Source organism: Sus scrofa, chromosome 6, assembly GCF_000003025.6.
Source record: "Sus scrofa isolate TJ Tabasco breed Duroc chromosome 6, Sscrofa11.1, whole genome shotgun sequence".
Classification (NCBI taxonomy): Eukaryota; Metazoa; Chordata; class Mammalia; order Artiodactyla; family Suidae; genus Sus; species Sus scrofa.
The window spans coordinates 157779703-157793592 of NC_010448.4; the positions used below are offsets into that span (position 1 = coordinate 157779703).

The 13890-nt window shown below is 55.5% G+C and overlaps 1 protein-coding gene across 5 annotated transcripts in view; it reads right to left on the reverse strand.

Moving 5' to 3' along the window:
- The window catches only part of ACOT11 (acyl-CoA thioesterase 11), an 82364-nt gene that overhangs the window by 29786 nt on the left and 38688 nt on the right, over positions 1-13890 (reverse strand). The gene's annotated exons all lie outside the window — the stretch shown is intronic.

A 13890-nucleotide genomic window follows, 5' to 3' on the forward strand; every position in this document is an offset into this window, starting at 1 on the left:
CTGCGGTTGCAGACGCAGATTGGATCCCATAGGCCGGCAGCTGCAGCTCTGATTGTACCCCTAGCCTGGGAACCTCCATATGCTGTGGGTGTAGCCCTAGAAAAGAAAAAAAAAAAAATTTTTTTTGCCTCAGACTTTTTTTTTTTTTTTTTTTTTTTGCTTTTTAGGGCTGCACTTGCAGCATGTGGAAGTTCACAGGCTAGGGGTCAGCAACACTGCAGCTTGCAGCAATGCCAGATCCTTAACCCCTGTGCGAGGCCAGAGATTGAACCCGTATCCTCAGAGACACTAGGTCGGGTACTTAACCCGCTGAGCCGAAGGAACGCCACACCTTCATTCTTGAAAGATTCCCCCGCTCTCTTCTGAGAGGCCAAGCAAGCCCTACAGCAGTCAAGCCTAGGGATTTGTTCTCAATAAAGTGTTTCAAGAAGTAGCTCCCGTTTCATCCCATAAGGGCCCCCTCCTCGGGCTCCTCCTGCTTCAGATGACGGGGGAAGCAGCACCTCTGCTGGGTGCTCATCCGTCTTCAGCATTTGGCTCTGCTGACAAGGAGGGCTCTGGGCCGTCACTGAGCAGCTGTCTGATCCTGGCCAGGGCTGCGGCAGCTGCCGGCTGGAGAACCAGCAGAGAAAACCCTCAAACTCATGAATGAGAGGTGGAGTTTCTGCCCAGGGCCCAGCTTGTCTTACTCCCCAGTCAGCAGAGGTGGGGCGTGCCTTTGGATGGGGTGGGATGAGGAAGGGGAGCCCCTCTGCCATCCTATCTCTCAGTGGCCTCGTCAGACCATGAGCAAGAGCTGGTGCCACCTGCCCATGTGAAAAAGATGACAGGAGGGACAGGACATGGGTTCCAATTTTCATGGCCAATAGCAATTGCGGTGACAACAGTCACTGCTAACACTTATAAAGTGTGTATCAAGTATCAGATATTCTTCTAAGAACTTTACAATTCGACTTTTAACTGTACTACAAACCTGAGAGGGACATTATTATTCTCATTTTAAAGAGGAGGAAATGGAGTTCCCTTGTGGCTCCGTGAGTTAAGAACCTGGCATTGTCACCGCTGTGGCTTGGGTCACACTGTGGTGAGGGTTCAAGCAATGGCCCAGGAACTTCCCATGTCACAGACCTGGCCAAACAAAATAGATCAATGCAATAGCAAGATGCAGAATCCGAGACCCAAATAAGTGCCAAGCCCAGCTGTGACCCCCAGAGGTCTAGCTACGGAGCGTGGGGTCCTACTCGCCACACTGCCCTGCTTGCTGGGCTTCCTGGGGCCCGAGACGAGGAGTCCGAGGCTCTGGATGCAGACTCAGCAGCGAAGAGTGCCATGACCCGATGCTGGCCCTGCCAGTGCGGCAGGATGGGGGCAGGGATGGCTAAGGGCAAAGGTGGGACTTGTGCTGGGGGTTGGGAGCCTATACTCTTTGGATAATTCCCCTCACAAAGACCTCGTAGCTAATTCCATAAATTCAAAACACATCAAGGGGACTTGTTTAAAGTCAGGGAACTCCCAAAGTGGTAGAACTGGGATTTGAACCAAGCCATTCAGACCCAGATCAGCTTATGGGTTCCCAGAGAGGCAGCTTATCCCCAAGAACCCCTGGGTACCAGGCTCAGTGCCAGGAACCAAAAGGAGAGAGAGGAGGGTGGCCACCCCAGGAGTCCCGTGAGTGCCAGGCTGCCAGCCTTGCAGACTCTTGCAGGCAGCTCGCTGGCCGGCAGCTGCAGTCCAAGCAGCATGAACTGTCACCATGGCAACCACGGCCAAGGCATTTCGGGCCTGGTGTGCATCGGGGTGGGGGGGCGGGGGGGCTGGCTGGATGTGGATGCGGATGCGGATGGCTGGCTTTCTGGGTGTGGGAGGCGGAAGAGGGAGACGGCAAGCAGGCTCCGTTCACCTGCACTCTTCCCAAATGCCTCCCACAGCTAGGGGTTTTGGGCAGAACATGCCAGAAAGCAGCCCTGGGGAAAGCTAGGGCAATGGGGGAGGTAAGATGGATGCAGAGGGTCAAGGGAGCAGAAGAAAAAAAAAAAAGGGTGTGCGGAGTTTCTGGACAGCTCTGGATAGACGCGCAGGGAGGCCCCCCACTCCCCACCCCCGCCCCATGCCCCTGTTGACAAGCCTATTTTCCTCACTGGATCCAGGCAGGCAGAGGGTGAAGTCCATTTATCCCATTTCACAGATGAGAAAAGTGAGGATGGAAAAAGCCCTAGACTGGCAGTCAGTACCCCTCTCTGCTTCCCACCTAGCTCATCTCCGCTCCTACCACCTCCTATTTCCCCTTCTATGACACAAAAGTCCCACCCACGGGAGTCTATATGCCTGGAGGCAGGATCTTTGCCTTGTTCATTCATTCAATCACTCATTCATTCACCAAGTATCTCCTCCATATCGGACCCTCTGCCAGACACTGAGCACCTGAGATAAATTGGGCCAACCCTCTGAGACGCTCCTGCTCTAGTGCTCATGCACACAGTAGGACCTCAACAAAGCTCTGCAGAGGGATGTCTGGAGGCAGACTTGCATTCAAATCCTAGCTCTGTCTCTCAGGTGCTATGTGATGCTGAGCAAGTCTCCTTCTCTCGTGAGCCTCATCTGTCACATACCAGGCAGGGGCAAGGGGAGAGGACCAGTCCCCAAGGTACCCCAGCCCTGGTTCCAGGATTCTGTGGTCTGTTCCTGCAGGTTCTGGCACGGCCAGCTGAGATTTCCAGTGAGGAAGCTAAGGAGCCCCGACACACAGCAAATACTGTGCTCTGAGCCGGGTGGAGCTCCCACCCCACCCCACCCCACCCCCCAGGCAAGCTGAGGGACAAGTCCCACGGTACTGTGCCCCGGCTTCCCTAAGACGAGTTCAGAGCCCCTGGGTGGGAGCACGGGTCAGGGGATGGCAAAGGAGCTGTGGTGGCTGCAGGCACAGCCTCCAGACTCCCAACTCCTTCCTTGAGATCCGAGGCAGTCTGCTATGTCACAGCAGGCCAGGCCAGGCCAGGCCTCCTCCTAGTCCCTAGGCCCGCAGGCAGCCAGCCAGCCCGGGAGGCAGGGGGCGTGTTGTGGTCCAGGCAGGGCTTGGCCAATGGGGCCCCAGAGGCGAGCCACTCCCCTCTAGGTCCAGTCACGGGGAGAACAGAGGCCCTGGACAGTCAGGGCCTGGGCTGGCCAGGCAGGCTGAGCCAAGACAGCTGATGGGGAGGGCATCTGAGGATCAGAGAGGTGCACTCTCAGATGCCAAGCGCTGGCCCCCCGCCGCAACAGACATGGCCAGATCGGATAATCCCAGGCCAGGCCCCAGCTGGTGACACGGTGGGCTCTGTGTCCCTTCTCCTCGGCCAGAACCATGTGACACAGCAGCCGGGTCAGAGCAGGAAAGGCCACTCGGCCCAATCCCTTCACAGCTGGGCAGACTGAGGCACGCAGAGGGAACGGCTGGCCCAGGGCAAAGCCTCCTGGGCCGGGGTTCCTTCTGGGCAACCTGTCGACAGGCCCACACCACCAGCCTTAACCTGATTCCCTCCATCCCCCAGGTAGCACCCTTGCTCAGGCCCGCACCCTGCTGGCTCCCTGGGTTGTTTCCACAGCCTGTCCACAGGCCTCCAGCCTCCCCACCTCCTCCTTCCAGCCTCTGTGCAGCACTAGAGGGATCTTTCCAAAACCCGAATCCACCTCCTGCACCCTGCCTTGCAGGAGACCCCACCCAGTCCCTGCAACTCCTCCCACTGTGGAACTTAAGACCACACAAAACTTCACTGATGAGCAGGCACCTCCCCTGCTCAAGACTGCCCCGGGGCTTCCTACCCCTCTCAGGTTCAAGGCCTTCCTCTGCGGCTCCTGTCCCCGCCCCCGACCCTGCCGCCCCCCAACTTCAGATCACATTCAGCAGCTCAGAGCACACGCTGACCCGCCTCCATTCCTCTGCCACGTAGGCGCTGCCTTCACCTTGGACCCCAGCATCTGCCCCATCTGCCAAGTGAGTCCCTCCTCCTCCCGCTTCTGCCCACCCACCCCCATCCCAGCCTCTTCCCCAGAGACAATTAGGGCCCCCCTGGCCCCGCAGGCTCACTTGTCTGCATCACAGCCCTGACAGAGCCGTGCTGTCACTGTTTCCACAGATGCCTGCCCCATCAGACAGGGACAGACTCAGGCCTGGCACAGAGCAGGTGCCGAATAAACACTTATGGAGGAGAAAAAGATTTATGACAGGGGCGACCTTGGAGCTGAGACTTGAAGACAAGGACAGTCTAAGGTCCAGAGATGGCTGAAGAACAGCCGAAAGGAAAAGCAGGAACGGCAGGTTCTCCAGGAAAGGGTGTGGCTGGGGCAAAGGGAAGCAGGTGGGATGGCACAGGTACCCGTGTGGGTAGAGACAGAGGGACAGAGGCCAAGGAGTCCCCAGAAACCAAGAAAGCCCCCTGGAGAGGGGAGTGGCCTGCAGTGATGCGCCAGATGTGGAGACCAGCCAGCAGAGAAATCTTAGTGCCTTCAAGAACCACCTCGAGCAGAAGAGCCCCCCTGCCCTGGAGGGGAGGAGCTGACCTCTCAGCTCCCCCCACTTGGCCTGGGCTCACGTCCAATTCCACCACTAACTGTGTGATCACGTCCAATTCCACCACTGACTGTGTGACTTCACGCAAGCTGCCCTGCCCACCTCTGTGAGCCTGTTTCTTCAATTGTAAAAACAGGATTCTAGGTGTTCCCTGGTGGCTCAGCAGTTAAGAATCTCATTTTGTCACTGCTGTGGCTTGGGTTGCTGCTTGGTGAAGGTTCAATCCCTGACCCAGGAATTTCTGCATGCTGCAGGTGTGGCATAAAAAGGGGGGTGGGGGTGGGGAGGGGAGTTCCCTTCGTGGCTCGACGTTTAAGGAACCCGACTAGGATCCACGAGGATATGGATTCAATCCCCGACCTTGATCAGTGGGTTAAGGATCCTGCATTGCCATGAGCTATGGTAAAGGTCACAGATGTGACTCAGATCCTGCGTTGCTGTGGCTGTGGTGTAGACTTGCATTTGTAGCTCCCATTCGACCCCTAGCCTGGGAACTTCCATATGCCGTGGGTATTGCTCTAAAAAAAAAAAAAAAAAAGGCAGAAAGGGGCTGGGGGATTATAACACCTACATCCAAGGGTCAGGATGGGGATGAAGTGAGCAAGTGTTCAAAGCTCCTAGCACACACCCGCCACGTGGCTAACATTTATTGCACGTTATGCTAGCATTAGCGAGCGGAGTGGGCTTCCTACAGAAAGGTATCTGGGAGACACCTATATAGGAGCTCAAACCTGACTGTTGCCATAGTACTTTCTCACACGAGTTCACCAGAACCTTGCAGCAAGCCCAGGAGCTGGTTTGAGAGGTTCTGGGAGAACTCAAAAAGCCGCAACAGTGGAGCAGAGAGTCAAGTGCAGGGAGCGAGACGGCACAGCCCTGCTTCACCCACGCTTCCCCCCGGCCTCTCCAGTGGGTGGGCACTGGAAGCCAGGCCCCAAGGGGCTAGGGAGTCCTTGCCTTGGCCCACTGCCAGCCAGCACTCCAGCAGTATGAGGGAGCTGCCCAAGCTGGTGCCCTGTCCCCACAAAGGTGGCTCCAGGCTCTGAGAAACCAGCGTCCTCTCAGCGGTTTTTCCCACTAGCGAGGCAGAGGCGTTTGCCAACCTCCTAAACATCCCTTCAAGCCTAGCCCTGATCTTCTTCCCAAAAAAGGCTCTGAGGTTGCCTGCGCCTGTGCACAGACCATGCACACAGAGGGACTTGAAATGCAAACAGAGCTAAGCGGCCAAATAAGGGAGGAGCGATTAGGCTAGGAATCCAGCTGCACAAAGGTGCTGCCATAGAGAAGGGCATTTGGCCTTGAGATTCCCAGTAGACAAGGCTAAGAAGGGTAACAGTGGGAACCAAACAGATTAAAAGAGGGTGGCTCGTCTGTGAGGCCAGAGGAAGGGCTGGGATAAGTGGCCTGTTGCACAGGCTTCTGATTATCATGCCACATCAGATAACATCTTCATTCTGGAAAACAGATAATGATACTCAGGGCTCTGTACACACACGTTCTCATTTTACTTCTAGCTACAGGGCGTGTTGGCACCTGACAAGATTCGGGGGTGGGAAAGGTAGAGAATTAAACCTTTTTTTTTTTTTTTTTTTTTTTTTTGTCTTTTTGCCTTTTCTAGGGCCACTCCCACGGCATATGGAGGTTCCCAGGCTAGGGGTCCAATCGGAGCTGTAGCTGCCAGCCTATACCAGAGCCACAGCAACGCAGGGATCCGAGCCGAGTCTGCCACCTGCACCACAGCTCACGGTAACGCTGGATCCCTAACCCACTGAGCAAGGCCAGGGATCGAACCTACAACCTCATGGTTCCTAGTCATATTCGTTAACCACTGCGCCACGACAGAAACTCCTAAACCATTATTTTTTATGAAGCACCTCTTATATGCCATTCATTTGGTTAGCACTTAATTGAACACCTACTATGTACCAAGTTCTATACTAGAAGCTTTCTCGTGTATTATCTCAATTCTTACACCTATTATCCAAGGCATTGGTTTTTTGTTTTTTGTTTTGCTTTGCTTTTTAGGGCTATACTCATGGCATATACAGGTTCCCAGGCTAGAGGGTTGAATTGGAGCTACACCTGCAGGCCACAGCCACAGCCATGTGGGATCCAAGCCACATGTGCGACCCACACCACCGCTCACGGCAACGCTGGATCCCTGACCAACTGAGCAAGGCCGGGGACCGAAGCTGCATCCTCATGGATACTAGTCAGATTCGTTTCTGCTGCGCCATGATGGGAATTCCCGAGGCATTGCTATTCTACCCATTTTACTGATGAGCAAACCAAGGCTAAGAGTGAGTACATGAATTCTGAGCATCTGGGAAGGGACAGAGTTTAAGACAAGCCCAGACCTACCAGCCAAGGCTCACGTTTATATCTCTATAGCCGTTCCGCAGGCCTCAGAGATGGAGAAGATGAAGAAACTCTCCCATTTGAAACTCAGAGAGGGGATGCAAACTACCCCACGCCACACAGCCAGGCAGTGACCAAGAAGAGCACAGAGGCCGGCGCCCTGAATCCCCGCCTGGAGCCCAGAGTCTGAAGCAGGCTGGCCAGGGGTGGGTCATCCCCTTCTGACAGCTGCTCTTGTGCCCTCCCTGTGTGGACGAGGGGATGGGAGGGCCTCCATGCTGCCCCTGGATGGGAAGTGGGGGAGGGGACATAACTGACATCCTGAGCTAAGCCTGCCTCACTAGAGCCCCATCCCTCCTTTGGTTTTTTGGGTTTTTTTTGTCTTTTTTAGGGCTGCACCTGCGGCATATTAAGTTCCCAGGCTAGGGGTCAAATTAGAGCTGCAGCTGCCAGCCTACACCACAGCCATGGCAATGCCAGATCCGAGCAACGTCTGTGATCTACACCACAGCTCACAGCAATGCCAGATCCTTAACCCACTGAGCAAGGCCAGGGATCGAACCTGTATCCTCATGAATACCAGTTGGGTTCTTAACCCACTGAGCCACAACAGGAACTCCCCCCATCCCTCCTATGCAGCAGAGCTTCAGAAGGCATTCCAGCTCAGTGCCTTCCTATAAAACTGAATATAGGAGTTCAAAGGGAACTCAGTGGTTAATGAACCTGACTAGGATCCATGAGGAGGCGGGTTCAATCCCTGGCCTCGCTCAGTGGGTTAAGGATCCGGCACTGCCGTGAGCTGTGGTGTAGGTCGCAGACGTGGCTTGGATCCTGCATTGCTGTGGCTATGGTGTAGACTGGCAGCTGCAGCTCTGATTCAACCCCCTAGCCCGAACCTGTACATGACCTGGGAACCACCAAATGCCATGGATGCGGCCCTAAAAGAGAAAAAAAAAAAAAAAAAAAAAAAAGAATATAAATGACCCTTTGATCAGCCCATCTTCCGCAGGAGGCTTGGGTGAGTTATTTTACTTCTCTGTGCCCAGTTTCCTCAGTTGTCAAGTAGAGCATTTAACTAGGGAATCTCTAAGCCTCTTCCCAACCATGAAAGTGTCTGGCTTACTGGAGGACCTCCTTGACAAGGCCCACGAGCCCCCAGCAGACTCCCTGCTGCACCCCAGGCTTGCTCACACCATGTGCCCAGAGCCACACTGGCCTCTCAGTCCCTCACACCCATCAGGCCCCGAGCACCACCAGGCTCTTCCCAGGCCATGCCTCTGCCCAGAGCACCCCTCCCTCTCCTCCCCCCTCCACAACTCACCCCTCAGCTCCATTCTCTCTTCCCCAATCCTTGTGCTCCAGGCCGTACGGACCTCCCTTCTGGAATGCTCTCCATTGTGACAACGTTCGTTTATTGATTGATTGATTGATGGATTGTCTTTTTGCCTTTTCTGGGGCCACTCCCGCAACTTATGGAGGTTCCCAGGCCAGGGGTCTAATTGGACCTGTAGCCACCAGCCTACACCACAACCACAGCAACATGAGATCCGAGCCACATCTGCAACCTACACCAGAGCTCACGGCAACGCCAGATCCTTAACCCACTGAGAAAGGCCAGGGATCGAACCCACAACCTCATGGTTCCTAGTCGGATTTGTTAACCACTGTACCACAACGGGAACTCTGTGACAACGTTCATGTAATCACAGGGGGACTTGCGGGCCATTGGACATGAAGATCCCCCAGGCAGGAGCCCTCTCTCTCTACTGGCGTCCCCGGGGCCCAGCACAGAGCCTGGCTCCCTGTGGACCAACTGAACGAGCTTGCTCAGAGAGCCCCCAGTTCCCGCCATTGTCACCCCTTGTTGGCAGGGAGAATACAGGCACGAGGCCGAGAGATGTTCCCCACTAGAGGATCTGCCCCCTCACCCCATTCTAGAAGAGAGCATCCGAACATCCCTGCCTCCCTCCACCCCCAAGGGGAAAAATAGCCTCGTCTGGAACCTGAGACCCACCTCCACTGGGAGAACTTCCCCTGCCCCACTGAGGAGCCAGCCGGGGGCCAGGGGGCCACTTCCTGAACGCTTGCCCTCTCCTGTCTCGTCTGATCCACAAGACCCATCTGAGGTGTTGTCACCGACAAGGTACACAGGAGATGCAGGGATGTCCCAAGTCCAAGGTCGCCAGCTCTCCACAGGGCAGCCCTGGCCTCGGCACCACAGGAGTGAAAAGGGCTTGGAAACTGATCACAACCGCCAGCTGGTGCGGACAGTGAATCTGAGGCCGGGGTGGGGGGCGGCTGTCTGTCCAAGGTCTTAGGCGAAGGGCCTCGAGTCGGGCAGAACTTGGGTAACTTACTGAGAAGCGGAGGACCATCCCCATCTCGTTTCCAGCCAAGAGTAGTGAGGGTGGAGTTCCCATCGTGGCGCAGTGGTTAACGAATCCGACTAGGAACCATGAGGTTGCGGGTTCGGTCCCTGCCCTTGCTCAGTGGGTTAATGATCCGGTGTTGCCGTGAGCTGTGGTGTAGGTTGCAGACGCGGCTCGGATCCTGCGTTGCTGTGCCTCTGGTGTAGGCCGGTGGCTACAGCTCCAATTCGACCCCTAGCCTGGGAACCTCCATATACCGCGGGAGCGGCCCAAAGAAATAGCAAAAAGACCAAAAAAAAAAAAAAAAAAGAGTAGTGAGGGTTAAAGGAGACCCAACCTGAGGATGCTCGGCTGCCTGTGGCGTTCCGTGCCCTGTGAGGGAGGCTGCACAGGACGGGGCGGTTGGGCTGAACCACACTTGTCTCTCCTCCAGCAGCCTTCTCACTTCACTTCTGGAAAAGGCAGGGGATGGGGGAGTTCCTACTGTGGCTCAGAGGGCTACGCATCTGACTAGTACCCATGAGGATGCGGGTTCGATCTCTGGCCTCACTCAGTGGGTTAAGGATCCAGCGTTACCATGAGCTGTGGTGTAGGTCACAGACACTGCCTGAATTCCACGTTGCTGTGGCTATGGTGTAGACTGGCAGCTGCAGCTCTGATTTGACCCCTAGCCTGGGAACTTCCATATGCCTTGAGTGTGGCCCTAAAAAGCAAAACAAAAAGAAAAAAAAGAAAAGAAAGAGAAGGGGAGGAGAAAGTGCCTTGGGAACTGCAGTGGCTCAGCCTTTGTTTTATTCCAGTACCTCTTGAGTCTGAGGAGGGCCTGTCTGCAGGTGTGGGACAGCCCAGGTGGGTCCTGACCTTCACAGAACCAAGACAGGGGTGACCTGGGAGGTCCTAGGACATGGAGGGGCAGCAGGGGCTGGAAAATTGATGGAACCCGCAGGGACTGGCTGTGGGGGGTTCCAGTTAGCCTCAGCCAACATCCTCAGTTCTGCTTCTCTGCATTGTCCGGGCACTGTCCCTGCAGTATGTCCCAGATCTAAACACCGATGGGCCGTGAGCAAGTTTTTTCATCTCTCTGGCCCCAGCTTCCTCGTTTATAAAATTGCAAGGGTAGGTACGCAGGTGAGATTGAGAACAATCTCACTCCTTTGCTGAATTGTTGAGTATGTGCCAGTCGCCATGCAAAACATTTTCTATGCTTTATCTCTTTCGAGTCTCACCCAGCCCTGAGTTGAATGGTGTCACTACTCCCATTTTACAGATGGGGAAACAGAGGCTCAGAAAGGGTAAGTATCATGCACACACACAAGTCACATTGCCAGTAAAGGGCAGGGCTGGGACTTGAACCCAAGTCTATTCAGCTCAAGGGCTGAGGCTGCTTGGGCACATTGCTGTAACTGCCCCCTTGTCTGACGGACAGGACAGTCCGTGCTGCATCCCAGGCAGCTGTGCCAGGCTGGACCCGTTCAGATAAGCTCTCCTCCCTTTCGACCCGCACAGCCTCTGCAGGAAACAGTGATGGTATCTGCACTTCCTCCCAGCACAGTCCAGGGTCTTGGCACTTGTACTACTGGATGCTCAAGGCCAGCAGCCCATGGGGGAGTGAGGCCGCCAACCCCAGTGTGGAACCTGCAAGCTCTCTGTCAGCGGAAAACTAAACTCTGTAAATGCTCAGTTGTGAGAATGGGAGGAAACCTCAGGGACAGCGAGATATGCCCTCTCAGGTGCAGAAAACTCAGCTACAATCACTCCCCATGCCAGGAGCTATCCAACATGCGCTTGCTTGCTCCTAGAGACAGGAGGCTCACTCCCTGCTGGTATAGACACCCCCAAGGAGCAGGTCTGCCTATTGGTTTTTCCATCTATCCCTCCCTTCAGCTTCCCTCCTTAGGGCTGTTTGCCACCTCCCACCCCTACCTCCAGCAGACCCCAGGGAGAGGCAGGAGGGGTCTGTACACAGGCAGCCTGACCCCAAGTGTGACCGGCCCCCACTCTGTGGCCTCTCAGGCAGAGCCCCCTGACCGTACCCAGCTTGGAACCCACATCCACAGGCAACCTCCCCCACCCCTGGCAGTGAGGTGGGTCCTTCAGGGACTGTGGAGAACGGGGCTAGCCTCTCTCCTCATCAAAGCCCTTCACGCCCTCCCTGCCAGACAGGCAAGGCCGCTGCCAGACACCGCCCCTGAGTCACCATGGCAACGGGCGGCCAGGCCAAGGGCCAGGTCCCGGCATCCTGCAAGCAAACACGTTTCTTGGAGCTGGGACACTAGCTACAGAAATCACAAGTCCCTTCCGGGAGGGCAAGGGGGAGAGGGAGAGGGGAGCGGGGAGAAGAGAGGGGTCAGAGAGAGAGAGAAGGAGAAGAGAGGGAACAGCAAAACCATGAGGTCAAAGAATAGATGCTGGGAGGGAACAGAGCAAGTGGAAGAGAGGACACACACACACACACACACACACACACACACACCAAGAAAGAGAAGTAAGGGAGGCAGGAAAGGGGCCTCCTCCCAGCCTCCCCCGCTGCTCACATTCCTCAGGCCTGAGCTGCTTTCAGGCCTTTGGGATTCTGGCCGCAACTGGGATTTCCTGCCCCAGGAAGCTGGCAGCCCCGTGGCCCCTTGGAGGCCCTAGCTGCTGCTCTGGCCCCTGCGGTCCCCTCCCGCAGAGCGATGGTGTCGCCCTCCCCAGCAAGTGGGGCCCCTGCCCCAGCCCCTCAGCAGCACCTACAGGCTCAGTCCCCATGTTCCCCAGAGGCCACAGCTGGTCTGGGTCCCCTGCCCACCCAGCCCTTCTGTCCTCTCACCCAGCTCCCCTCCCCTCACACAACACACAGACGTCCCCCGACGCCGCAAGTGTGCAAGGAACCATTCCCAAGCAGAGCAGAGCCGTGAGGACCGGAGGTGTGACTTCATCCAGAAAAGGCATTTCCTTCCACGAGGAGTGGACCTCAGGAGGCCCAGCAAGAGGACACCAACACTCCAGGGGCTGCTTCTAAGGCCCCAAGTCAACAGGGGAAAGGTGGGACCCAGAGCTGGGCCTGGCCTGCTCCCTGGCAGGGACTCCGGAGCTGAGCAGGTGCCCAGCAGCTCTCTGCTCGGCACTGTCCACGTTCCAAGTCCTTCCTCAGCCTCGGGCTCTGTGGCTGCAGCGTGGCCTTATCATTCTTCCCCAGTCCCGCTCCCCCGAGCGTGGGCCCTACATTGTCTCAGAGGACTCTGACCCCATAAACGAGGTGGTGAGCAGGGCAGAGGGAGAAGAAGGAAAAACAGGAAGGCACAGGGCGCTGGCAAGGGGGACACAGGCTGTGCAGGAATCCCAGCCCCACCTCTGTCTCCCTGGATAACCTTCGCCACTTACGTAAGCCATTCTGAACCTCACTTTCCACATCTGTAAAATGGGAATAATAGTATCATAGTGATATTTCAGGAAGAGTACACACCAAGGGCTCCGGTCAGGATCTGACTGGTAGAAAGTGCCTGCAAAGCATCAACTCTCCATGGTGTTAAAAGCCAAGGCATGTGTATCATTTGTTTTTTCAGGTTCCATATAAAACTGAGAGAGAGTCCCTGATATAGGAAACACACTTAGGATTACCAAAGAGGAAAGGAGGGAAGGGGGGGATACATTAGGAATTCGGGATTAAGAGATACACACTACTGCATATAAACTGGAAAAACCACAAGGACCTACTGCACAGCAGAGGGAACTATACTCAATATCTTGTAATAACCTAAAATGGGAAAGAAGCTAAAAGAATATACGTGTGTGTGTGTGTGTGTGTGTATAATCATTTTGCTGTACACCTGAAATACAACATTGTAAATCAACTACACTTCAATTAAAAAAAGAAAAAAAAAAAAGAAAAAAAGAGAGTCAAGGCATTGCTGAAGGACAGAGGAAACTGTCCCACCAGGAAGGGTCTGCACAGATCCCTGGGGAAAGTGATGCCCACTGTGACTAGCCAGGTGGCCTGGCAGAGCCCAGGCCAAGGTTAAGGATGAGGAGGCAGGCTTCCAGTGGACAGGAGAGTTGCGGGAAGCTCCCAGCCGTGGTGGGGGCTCAAATGGGCCTTTCGGCCCTGGTCCAGGACCATCACGGCAAATGTGCCCTCTGTCCACCACCAGGGCTTCAGCTGTGGATCAAGATGTGGAACAGGACGGAGTCTGGACACCCACGGAAGCCTCCCACGGATGACCCTCGTAGACCAGCCAGACTCAGCAACTTCTCATCTCAGGGCCCCTGAAAGGCTCCAGACAGCTGGCAAAGGAAACAGAAGCTTCTTGAAGCAGAAGGCAGTGATCACCAGACCGAGCCCGGGTGCGTGGAGCAAGGCCTTCCAGGCTCACGGGGGCAGGAATGGACTTATCTCGCCTTTGCACAGACCCAGGCCAGTGTGGGTGTTGAGCAGACATAAGTTAAATTGAACCCCGGGGTCATCTTCCGTGAGGTCCCACATTCGCCTGCTCTTCCACTTTCGGTCAAAGGGCCTGAATGAAGACACATTGGTCTAGATGGCCACCTGAAAGGTTGTCACGTTTAGGAGTTCCCACTGCAGGGCAGTGGGTTAGGAATCCCGACGACAGCAGCTAGGGTCACTGTTAAGGCCTGGGT